Source organism: Juglans regia, chromosome 11, assembly GCF_001411555.2.
Source record: "Juglans regia cultivar Chandler chromosome 11, Walnut 2.0, whole genome shotgun sequence".
Classification (NCBI taxonomy): domain Eukaryota; kingdom Viridiplantae; phylum Streptophyta; class Magnoliopsida; order Fagales; family Juglandaceae; genus Juglans; species Juglans regia.
This window is the reverse complement of record NC_049911.1, coordinates 5608016-5619153: the sequence shown is the minus strand read 5'-3', so window position 1 is coordinate 5619153 and position 11138 is coordinate 5608016. Positions and strand designations below refer to the sequence as shown.

Here is an 11138-nt window from a genome sequence, read left to right as displayed (position 1 = left end):
GGCTTTTTGTCCTAAGAAAGTAGTAATCTACGGCTTGGATGGTAGAGATAGAGGTAGAGAGAGAGAGAGAGAGTAGTTGGAGAACTTGGCGTCGAAATAGAACCTGAAGTTTCAGTTTATATCTTCTGGATGCCGACTTTTAGCCGCTGGATATATCTATAGATCTACAGCCCGGCAGATATATAGTTCTTAATTAAGAAGCGTTATAAAAAACAGAATATGGAAAGGCTTTTACGCATATTCCATACACTCAGACTTTTACTCAGATTCCTCGCCGGCATACAATTGGCGACAAGACAAATTAAGTGAAATATAAAACAAACAAATTGGTGTGAAATATTGGAAATATGAAGATCCGGGAATGTACGTATAAGCTAATTTGATAGAAAATGAACCTGAATTTCCGAATACCAAGCTTAGTTCATCGCATCCTCCTTTTGCGAATATTCTAATTAGCTGAAACGGACAGTCCGTGTTAAATAAATATGGATACTAAGGAACTTTGCACGCTTCTACGTACGGAGTAAGATATGGGTAAAATTAGTGCAAGTCAATGTGGAAATAGACTAGGTCTCGGCCTCCAATTCAGTTCTCCACTTTTTCTAAAAGTCTTTCGGCGTACGAGGTGGAATTGGTCCAAATCAATGTGGAAAGAATTAAAATTTTGTCCCAGGCAGCTGAGATCTAGGGCCTCCTTTGCTTTGGAAAATATCTCATCTCATCTCATCTCATCTTATCTCATTTAATTATTACAATTTTTTCAATTTTCAATACAAAATAAAATAAACAATTCAACTTTTTCAAATCTTAAAACAAAAATAGTATTAAAAAATATAATTTAACAATATTTTATTCAACTTTTTAACTTTAATCTCATCTCATCTCATCTCATCTCATATCCGAAAACAAACGAGGCCAGTAAGGCATTCGATGTGATAGAATCCCTGGAAGTAAAGTGGAAAGAACGCAAGTGAAGAGACCCTACTCTACCACATATTCGGCTAGCTAGCTTCCTTTCCCACGAAGGAAAAAACCCTTGTATGGTTCTAAGAACTAGAGGAATCATGACTAATTGGGACGCATTTGTCAAAGCACTACTAATTAGTTTTGGACTAAATGATGATCCAATATAATTCTTGACTAGGCTGAGACAGAATGGAATTGTGGAAGACTATAAGATCCAGTTTGAATCTCTGTCTAATAGATTGATTAGGGTTCGTAGATACTTCTAAGTTAAGTTGTTTTCTTAGTAGATTAAAAGATGAAATAAGATTATCAGTGAGAATGTTTAACCCTCCTACCTATAACTTAACTAAAATCCAAGAAGATAATGTGAACTTATAGAAAAAATTTCATAGACCAACCATATCCTATACACCTGATCCTGGAATATTAAAAAACCCAAATCCTCTAAAAAAACACATTAATTGTCCAAATAATCAAAGAAAACCAAATGAATGATAGAAGAGAAAATGGGTTATGTTACTATTGTGATGCTCAATGGAACCCGGGCTATAAATGCCAAAATCCTAAACTTTCTATTGGAAGAAGTGTTATTTGAAAAGGAAGTTGAACTTGGGCAAGAAGTTGCTATATTCGAAAAGGAAGAGGAGGTTGAACTGGTGGATTTGAATATTGTCCATTACAACTCAGAAATATCCATTCACACCCTAATATGCTCTCACAACCCAAAGACAATGAGGGTTAAGGGAAAAATAGGGTCTACCAGGGTAACTGTACTTATTGATACTAACCATACCCACAATTCCCTAGACCCAGCAGTGGTAAAAAAAAAAAGCAAATCTTCCCCTAGATCTCATTGAGAGAGTAAAGGTGAGAGTGGCCGACAGGGATTTACTGCCTAGTGAAAGTAAGAGTGGAGGGATTTGAGAAAAGATATAGAACACCATTTTTTTTTTACACATATTCATGTGCTGGTAATAGTTGGTTGTGACATCGTTATGGGTATTCAATGGCTGAGGGAACTTGGGCCTATTCTATGGAGTTTTGAGGAGTTAACCATGAAATTCAGCTACAATGAAAACTCAGTGGAATTAAAAGGTCTAGCTACATCCCAAGTGATTGAAGAAGGCTCACTTAACAAATGTAACAAATTTGAGAATAAGGGAGTAGTATGCAACTGATAGAAGGAGAAGGAAGCAGTGAACAAATGCTAGGAAATGGGATGGAAGCTATCATTCCATAAGTTGAAGGAAGTTATCATGCAACCCTCGTTCTTGCCTTACTTGACTTCTCCTCTCCTTTCACTATAGAATGCGATATATCGGGAATATCTATAGAAGCAGTGTTAATGCAGAAGGGAAAGCCTCTTTCACAGCCAAGCTCTAAAGGGAAGGACTTGAGGGATGCCCACTTATGAGAAGAAGTTATTTGCACTTGTCTTAGCAGTGCTTAAATGGAGGCCCCCTGTGGCGCCCAAGACCCCCATGTACGGGAACATGGGAATCGAGACACCCGGATGATGACAACACAGTCACGCATCCCAACGATAGTGTCAAGTGTGTGTACATGCAACAGTGTACAATAAACAACGCAGCGGATAATTAAAGTAAGTCAACTAAGTACTAGAATGTTTAATACAAATTTACATAGGTAAAATGTTTTAAATAAGTTATACAGTTATCCCAAAATAAAATATAACACAAGGCCAAATACATGAACGAGTGATCCCATATCACTCCTCGAGCGGAGCCGAATCCTCAGACTCACCCTCAGCATCATCTGCATCAAAATCTGCATCACCATAAACGGTACCGCGAGTAAGTATAATCCAAACAACCCTCGAGAATAAAAATGCATTAATGCAACCAACATGCATGTATATTATGAAGTATGCATTATTCTCAAACAACATTTTCCCTAAAAATGAACATTTGTTAACACATGCCAAAATTCCATTTGGCCCAAAAATAATAATCTGTCATTTTCAAGAAAATGACCCACACAAAATACTTTTATCCAAAACTCGCTATTTTCACAGAAAATGGCCCATTAACCAATTTTGCCGTATGCACCATGATCTCCCTTAGGGACCATCTGCACACCCTGGCTCCCTTCGCCACACCACGGGTAACGACCGTGCGTGTGACTTCGTAACAAGCGATGCCTAGTTCTGCGCTCAGTGCGTTCATGGCCAAGCATCCTCTAGCCCCAGCTAGCAAAGGGGCCACGAAGTCGGCACGAGAGCGTAATCATCTTGTCCGATCCCGATGTCGTCCAGTGACAACCAAGGGGATGCACTCAGTATATTCCGCTCCCGAGAGACCAGAGGAGCTCCACCGAGATAATGCCCCCTCTCGGCTTAAGGTCGTGATACACACGCAGCCAAAAACCATTTATCACATGAAAACCCAGTTTTCAATAAACACATGAACATGAATGCAATTACACGAAAACCCAGTTTCATTTACAAACATGATCATGTGTGCAAATATGCAATGTGCATTAAATGTCTCATCATCCAACATCCAACAATTCACAACATAGTCCAAAACACACAAACAACTCTATCCTCCAATCCATCTAACTCCCTTACTCCTCGAACTCAGTCTGGCATAACCAACCTATTCACAGTAAAATGAGTTAGTGCAAAATTATATTTAAATCACGAAAGTTCATTGAGAAAATACTTACAGCGCTATAATTTAATTTTCAAAGGATCATGGAGGTGCAAAAGGTGGCGGCACAGCAAAGGAATAGTGCAAAATGCACTGTGGCCATAGGTCTCAAAAACTCACTTTTGAACAGGGACAAACCAAGACCCGAGATTACTAGGGAATGGCTTAGAGATGTTGGTGAAGCTAATGGTGGTGGTGGTTGGCCAGGGGTGGCGGCGCGGGAGGTGTTGGAGGTTAAAATACTCAAAACGGAAATGTGGATGGTGGAGCTTCATCGGTGGCAGATCGGAGCTGGGGATGGGTGGTTTAGGTTGCTGGGAGTTCAAGGATGATGTGGTGAAGAGATGGTGGCCGGAGGTGGCGCGACGGAGGCACTGTAACAAATGGTGGCCGCGGCTTTAATCATTGCGTGGAGGAGAATGGTGGCGCGAGAGGAGCTGGAAATCGGAGGGTGAGGTCGCCGGCCGGAGGGGAAGCAAATGGTAGGGACGGTGTCGACCACGGCGGCAATGGCTGGAGGACAACGCACGGAAGGGAGGAGGGAGGGGCTGCGCACGAGAGAGAAGAGAGAGAGAGGAGAAAAAGAAATGGGGGGAAAAGAAAAGGAGAAGAAAATAAAAAGAGGAAAAAGAAAAAGAGAAAAAGAAAAAGTGAGGAAAAGAAATGAGGTCCAATCCTCACATTTTGGATCACAAAAATGATCCAACGAATAAGATTTCAAAACAGTAAGTTAAATAAAATAATTTAATCGTAATGATTAAATTAAAATAATATAATTAAATCCAACAATAAATTAATTTAAAATAAAGAGAAATTTAAATGCATAACAATAATTAATATTAAGGAAACATATCAAATTAATTTTCACAAATTAAAAATCATAAAAATAAATCCACAAAAAAACTGACGAATTTAAAACAAGAGAATCAATTTTTAAATTAATAAAAATAATCATTCAATTAAAAATACACTAAAATACGGGGTGTTACACCCTATCTACTGGACAACCCTTTGTAGCAGAGCTTAAAATACCTACTTGATCAAAAAGTGGGCACACATGTGCAATACAAGTGGATCGTTAAACTATTCGGGTATGATTTTATAGTAGAGTATAAAAAAGAGACTAAAAAGAAGGTAGCTGACACCCAGTCCAGGAGCGAAACTGATGAGGAATGCTCTTTGTCCTTAATGACCTTTCCTTCTCTGAGTTGGTTGGAGGACTTGAATGCATCCTATGCTAGTGATGAACATCTAAAACTAAGCACCCAATTCCGAGAGAACTAATTACCTCCAGAGTACTCTATGAGGGAAGAACTATTCTTGTACAAGAACATGCTTTATATACCCAACTAGAAAGAATTCAAAAATACAGTGTTGGAGTCAATGCATAGTAGTCCGTAGGGTTGGACACTCAATCAATGACAAAACGATACACAGAGTAAGGAGGGATTTTTATTGGCCTAGACTCAAGAGGGGATGTTAAGAAGTTTATGAGAAATTGTGACTTATGCCAAAGGGTTAATGGATTTTTATTGGCCTAGATGAAAGAGAGGACGTTAACAAGGTCTCTCCAACCTTGTTCACATATTGCCATGGACTTCATAGAAGGATTGCTTAATCTGAATGGCTTTAACAGTTTACAGTAGATGGGCTCACCAAGTACAGCCACGTTAGTCTCCTAAAACACCCCCCCAAAGCCAAGATAGTGGCTGAACTCTTCCTCTAGAATGTGTTCAAACACCATGGGTTGCCTAGTTCAACATATCAGACTAAGATAATGTATTTACTAGCTGGTTCTGGAAGAAAGTTTTACCCACCAAGGGGTATAGATGAACTTGAGCACAACCTAACACCCCCAAACTGATTGATAGTGTTGTATTGAAAATATCTGCAACTGCACAGAATTGCAACAAGTAGTAAAGTATTTTAAAGAAAATGAATGTCGAATCCACATGTTATAATTATGCTATTGAGTACTGAAATTTACTAAATTAATTATTATTTGGAAAACCGAAATTTGAAGAATAGATTATCTAAATTAAACTGAAGAAAAGAATATTAAAATTAAGATTTTAAAGATAATAAGAAGAGATCTAGAGCGTTTGATTTCACCTAACAAATCCCACATAATTTATTCTTCCTTGTTATAGAATTTCAATTATCCCAATTTGATGATAAAAATATCTTAACTATTCAATATTTTCTCTCGAACAATACCAAAAATATCTCTAACTAATAATCCATATCTCAATGTGAATTTAACTAATTCGAGGACTTAATTAGTTCTTTAGATTTTTCTTGAAAATCACATTAATCTCGATAAAGTATCTCCACTTCGCTCAACTAATGGTCCTTAATTCTAGAGTTTTAATCACAAATCACCTCTCAGTCTCATTGCGATTCAATAGATCAAACTATAATTAGCTAGAAAATTACAAGCATTAAGAATAAGGAATAAACACTCAATTATGGAAATATTGAAATAAAATAACTTAGAATATAGATTCTGTGTTCAATGCTAGACTACATCAAAACTCTAGAAAATAAAACTAGTTCATAATGAAATTAAATATAAAAACAATAAAACTAATGTTCTTCGTTGGAGTCGATTGATGAAGCATGCGACTCTCGCCTCTACCCTCCAGATCCGCCTCCTTGAAAGAAACTTAAATGATAAACTCTGGACTATTGAAATCTAAAACTCATACTCTCCTCTCCTACTATTCATCTAACAAGACGGAATTAAATAGATGTCAAATCTCAAATCCGTAAACAAGATAAGTGCGGCTACAATCTAGCTAGCTAAAGATCTGGAAAATAGTTTCTAAAGATAAATGTTAACATAAAAGAAATTATCCCAAGAATAATAAGATTATCTAAAATGGAAGATTCAGTGATATGTAGCTTGAATTGCGGAGTTTGGGAGGATTTGGTGGTCAGGAGATTGATTGTGGAACTCAGAAGGGTCTCACCGGATAGATGACATGTGCGCTGAATATAACTGCTTTCCTTGCCCAATGACTAAGATTTAAGGTTCCTGACCGAGATGAAAGACTCATCTCGCCAATCTACCGAGCGGCGAAGCTGCTCACCTTTACTAGTTATTGTCCATGATGTCGTTTAGGTTGGTCGCTTAAGTTGATTGTTTAGACTAGTTGCCCAATCTAGTCGCCCGGAGCCTTGCACCAAGTCTTCTCGCCTAGAAGGTAAAATATATCGCTTATCGCCTAACTCATGTCGCCAATTCTAGTCACAGATTCCTTCTGGTCGCGAGTCTCCTCGCCTAAATCTCTTCGACTCTCTTCAAATCTCGCTGCCTCTCATCAGTCTGGATCAGTAGTCTCTTCTTTTGTACCAAAATGTTTTTTTTCGCATTAAATTTTCTCATTCCTTCAAATCTAAGAAAACAAAGAAATATATATAAAAATAAAATAAAATCAATAGTATTGAACGAAAAATGACACTTTTCATAAATAAAAGAGTAATAAAAATTACATAAAAATCACATTTATCAAATACCCCCAAACTTAAATTTTGTTCGCCCTCGAGCAAAGAAGAAAAGAAAGACAATTAAAATAAGCATTGGTTTGATTCATAAAATTTATTGTCTCAAAAATTGCCTAAAGTTTATAATTCAAGGAATCATTCAAGATCTATCAAGTCCAAAAGTTAATTCAAAACACAATTCCATCACATTATCCATCCCCACATTCATGCATACCCATCATTCTCACTACATCATTAGCTCCACGGATAGTTTTATGCAAACAAGTAAATAAATAATGGATCTCTAAACACTTCATAGGCTTGCTTTTCAAACCACTCTCCACTAATGTAGAATATAAACTATCACCAGGGATCCGTAATGTAAAGCTAGAGTGACGGCTACAAAGAAAATGTAGGATTCAAACAATACAAGGGAGCTTAAGTTTGAACACCAATAGACAAGTAGAGCATTCTCACTTCTAACATCTCTTCTCAATCACTGTAAATCTCTCAACATATCTCTCTTTATTGTACTTTCAAGTATCTCTCTCTTTACCCCTCTATTTGACAGATCAGACATTTTCTTTTCTTTCCTTTTTTTTTCATGGAAGTATTCCATACCTTTTTGATTGCCTTTGTAGATAACTCTCGTCGGCCTTTTCTTGTTGGCCACACAGTAGATGAGTTGACTTTTCACACCTCCAAACTTATGATTTTGATAATATGACTATAATTAAGTTTACTTGTAGACCTTCTACCTATCCAGCTTTTCATGCTCTTGTGAGTCTGTGACTTTGTGTAAACTTAGTTCTCTTGAAAGGTAAGGAAATCAGTGTTTAAGCTCAAATAGAGTAGGAAATATGAGATTTACAAGAAAAAAAAAATATAAGGCCAAAATATAATTCAATAAAACTCAAAGGGGTGGTTAGGGATAAAGAAATTAAACATGTAAGCTTGAAAGACTCAATCAGTCCAAAGAAAGCCTTAATCATTTCTCCAGTAATATTCCATCTAGGATTTCATTTCGAGTGTAATCAAACAAGTTCTAAAGTAAGTTGAGACCATACAAATTCTCAAAATTCACATAAAATTTCTCTAAGTATGTAAAACGATTAATGATCATTATAAGCATTCATTGAACATAGAAAATAGTAAATTAAGTAAGATCAAGCAAAGAATTAATAACTAGACTTAAGGAATGAGAATTTTGCCTAAAACATATAATCAATTTCAATCATATTCTTATCATAGGCTTTTTATTCATCAAACCAAATAATTAAAATAGTATTCTTTTCCCCCAAACTTAAATATCACATTGTACTCAATAGGAAAAAGGAAGAAAAACTAAAGCAAAGAATGAAAGAAGGTAAGAGATACTTCTCTGATTTTTTTTTCCTGGTCTTCCAATTGAATATTTTCCTTGAAAGTGCAGCCGTATACCGCTTGGAGATCTCCTCTGCCTCTTCGTTCCTTAAATTTGATGGAAGCGGTTTTGGTTCAAGTTTGGGTGGTTCCTTAAGTAGTAGCTTTGGAAATTCAGCTCCATAAGTCTCGTCGGCCATGACTACATCTTGGTCGCTTATTTGTAAACAAGAATGTACCTCGAAAGGGAATTCCATATATTTAAATATGTCAAAAGTGACATGCTCATCACTGCCCTCCATATCGAGTACAATGAAGTCAGTCGGGAAGATGAGCTTATCAACTTTCACCAGTACGTCCTCAATGAGTCCTCTCGAGTATTTAATAGATCTGTCTGCCAACTATAGAGAGATGGTGGTCGGCTTTGCTTCTCCAAGACCTACTCCTCGGTCAGAGAGAGGCATTAGATTAATGCTTGCCCCTAAGTCACATAATACTTTATCAAAATATGAATTTCCTATAGTGCAAGGGATCGTGAAACTCCTCGGATCTTTTAACTTAGGTGGCAGTTTCTTTTGTAAAATTGCACTGCTCTCCTTGGTCAGCATTATAGTCTCATGCTCCTCCAACTTCCATTTGTTTGATAATATATCAAATTTAGAGAATTGATTATCATTGTTTTTTTTCTTAATCTTTGCGGAAAAGGAATTGGTGGATCATAAATTGAAGGAGAATAATTTTCATATATAAACTCCCTGGATTTCTTAGGTTTTGCAACCCCTTTATTCTCCTTAGTCACTTCAATTTGCTGGTCGGTTACATCCCGCTCTACTTCTTTCACCTTATACTTGGTTTCCTTCTTCTTGGACTTCACATTTTCGGCAGCTTCTGCATCTTGCTCGGTATTTAATGTTTGTGGCTGGTTATATGTCTGCCCACTTCTCAATATTATGACTTTGGCATGTTCCTTCGGATTTGTCATAGTGTTGCTCGATAAAGTCTCTGCTATCCTCTTGGTAAGCATGTTTGAGAGCTGACCAATTTTTGCCTCAAGATTACGGATTGAAGTCAAGTTGTTTTGCATGTACTGCATAATCATATCTTCAAGTGTTGACTTCTTTTCTTACTGTGAAAATTGTTGAGGTGCTCTGATCGACACTTAATTATTGCTTCACGAAAAGTTAGGGTGATTTCTCCATCCGGGATTGAATGTGTTTCAATAATGATTGTTTTGACGTTGAAAATTGGACACGTAATGGGCTTGTTCATAACTCGGTTGGACAAAAGGATTCCCCACTTGGCAATCTACACTTAAATGATTTCCTACGCAATGATCACAAACAACATTAGTTTGAATAGCATTAACATTCATTTTACCTATTTTTTTGGATAGATTTGCCAACTGGGTCGTAATTGCAGACATAGAATCAAACTCGACGACACTGGCTACCTTCTTTGGCATTGCTCTCTTTGCGGCCCATTAATAGTTGTTAGACGCCAACTCTTCCAGAAGTTCATATACGGCTTCATGGGTCTTACTCATTAATGCTCCTCTTGCGATTGCATCCACCATAGATCAATTTGTGGGTATCAAACCATTGTAAAATGTCTATACTTGAAGCTAGGCTATGAGGTCATGATATGGACACTTGTGCAATAAATCCTTGTATCTCTCACATGCCTCATGTAATGATTCACCGTAAAATTGGGTGAAGGTAGTAATATCATTCCTTAACTTCATTGTATTGGCCAGAGAAATATTTTGCTAAGAATGTTTGTACCAACTTCTTCCAGGTGGTGATGATGCTGGGTGGCAAAGAGTTCAACCAAGATTTTGCTTTTTCCCTAAGTGAGAAAGAACAAAGTCTCGATCGAATCACATCATTTGTCACTCCGTTGTGTTTAAAAGTATCAAAATTTTTTAGGAAATTTGCAATATGGACATTAGGATCCTCTTGTGACAATCCCTAAAACTGGATAGTTTGTTAAATCATTTGAATGATGGCTGACTTAATCTCAAAGTTATTGGCTCGTATGGTTGGCCGCCTTATACTAGATGTTGCCCCATTGACAGAGGGCATAACATAGTCTCTTAACACCTTGTGCTCCTAGTCGGCCATATTAAATTTAGATGTGGCGACCTCTTTCTTTTTCTTTTTATTGATCCGATGTAAGGTTCTTTCAATTTCGGGATTGAAAAGTGTATGCTCTAATGATTTAGATCAAGGCATGTATTTCTAATTACTACAAAGAAAAACCAAACTGTGATCTAATTTAAACCAATAAAATTAAATTCAAACTAGTAAAAATCTAGCTAGTATCAATATCAATAACAACTAAATATTCCCCGACAACGGCACTAAAAACTTGTTGTGCTGAAAATATCTACAAGTGCACAGAATCGTAACAAGTAGTAAGATGTTTTAAAGGAAGCGGATGTCGAACCTACAGGGAATAATTATTCTATTGAGTACTGAGATTTACTAAATTAATTACCATTTGAAAAACAGAAATTTGAAGAATAGATTATCTAAATTAAACTGAAGAAAAGAACATTACAATTAAGATTTTAAAGATAATAAGAAGAGATCAAAAGTGTTTAATTTTACCAAGCAAATCCCACGCAGTTTATTCTTCCTTGTTATAGAATTT

The 11138-nt window shown here is 36.7% G+C and overlaps 1 non-coding gene across 1 annotated transcript; it reads left to right on the top strand.

The window, feature by feature from the left end:
• The first annotated feature begins 10117 nt into the window (after nt 1–10117).
• On the top strand, nt 10118–10224 carry LOC118343892. The gene has a single exon (XR_004797679.1). It is a non-coding gene; the product is annotated as a small nucleolar RNA R71 (small nucleolar RNA).
• The last annotated feature ends 914 nt before the right edge of the window (nt 10225–11138 follow it).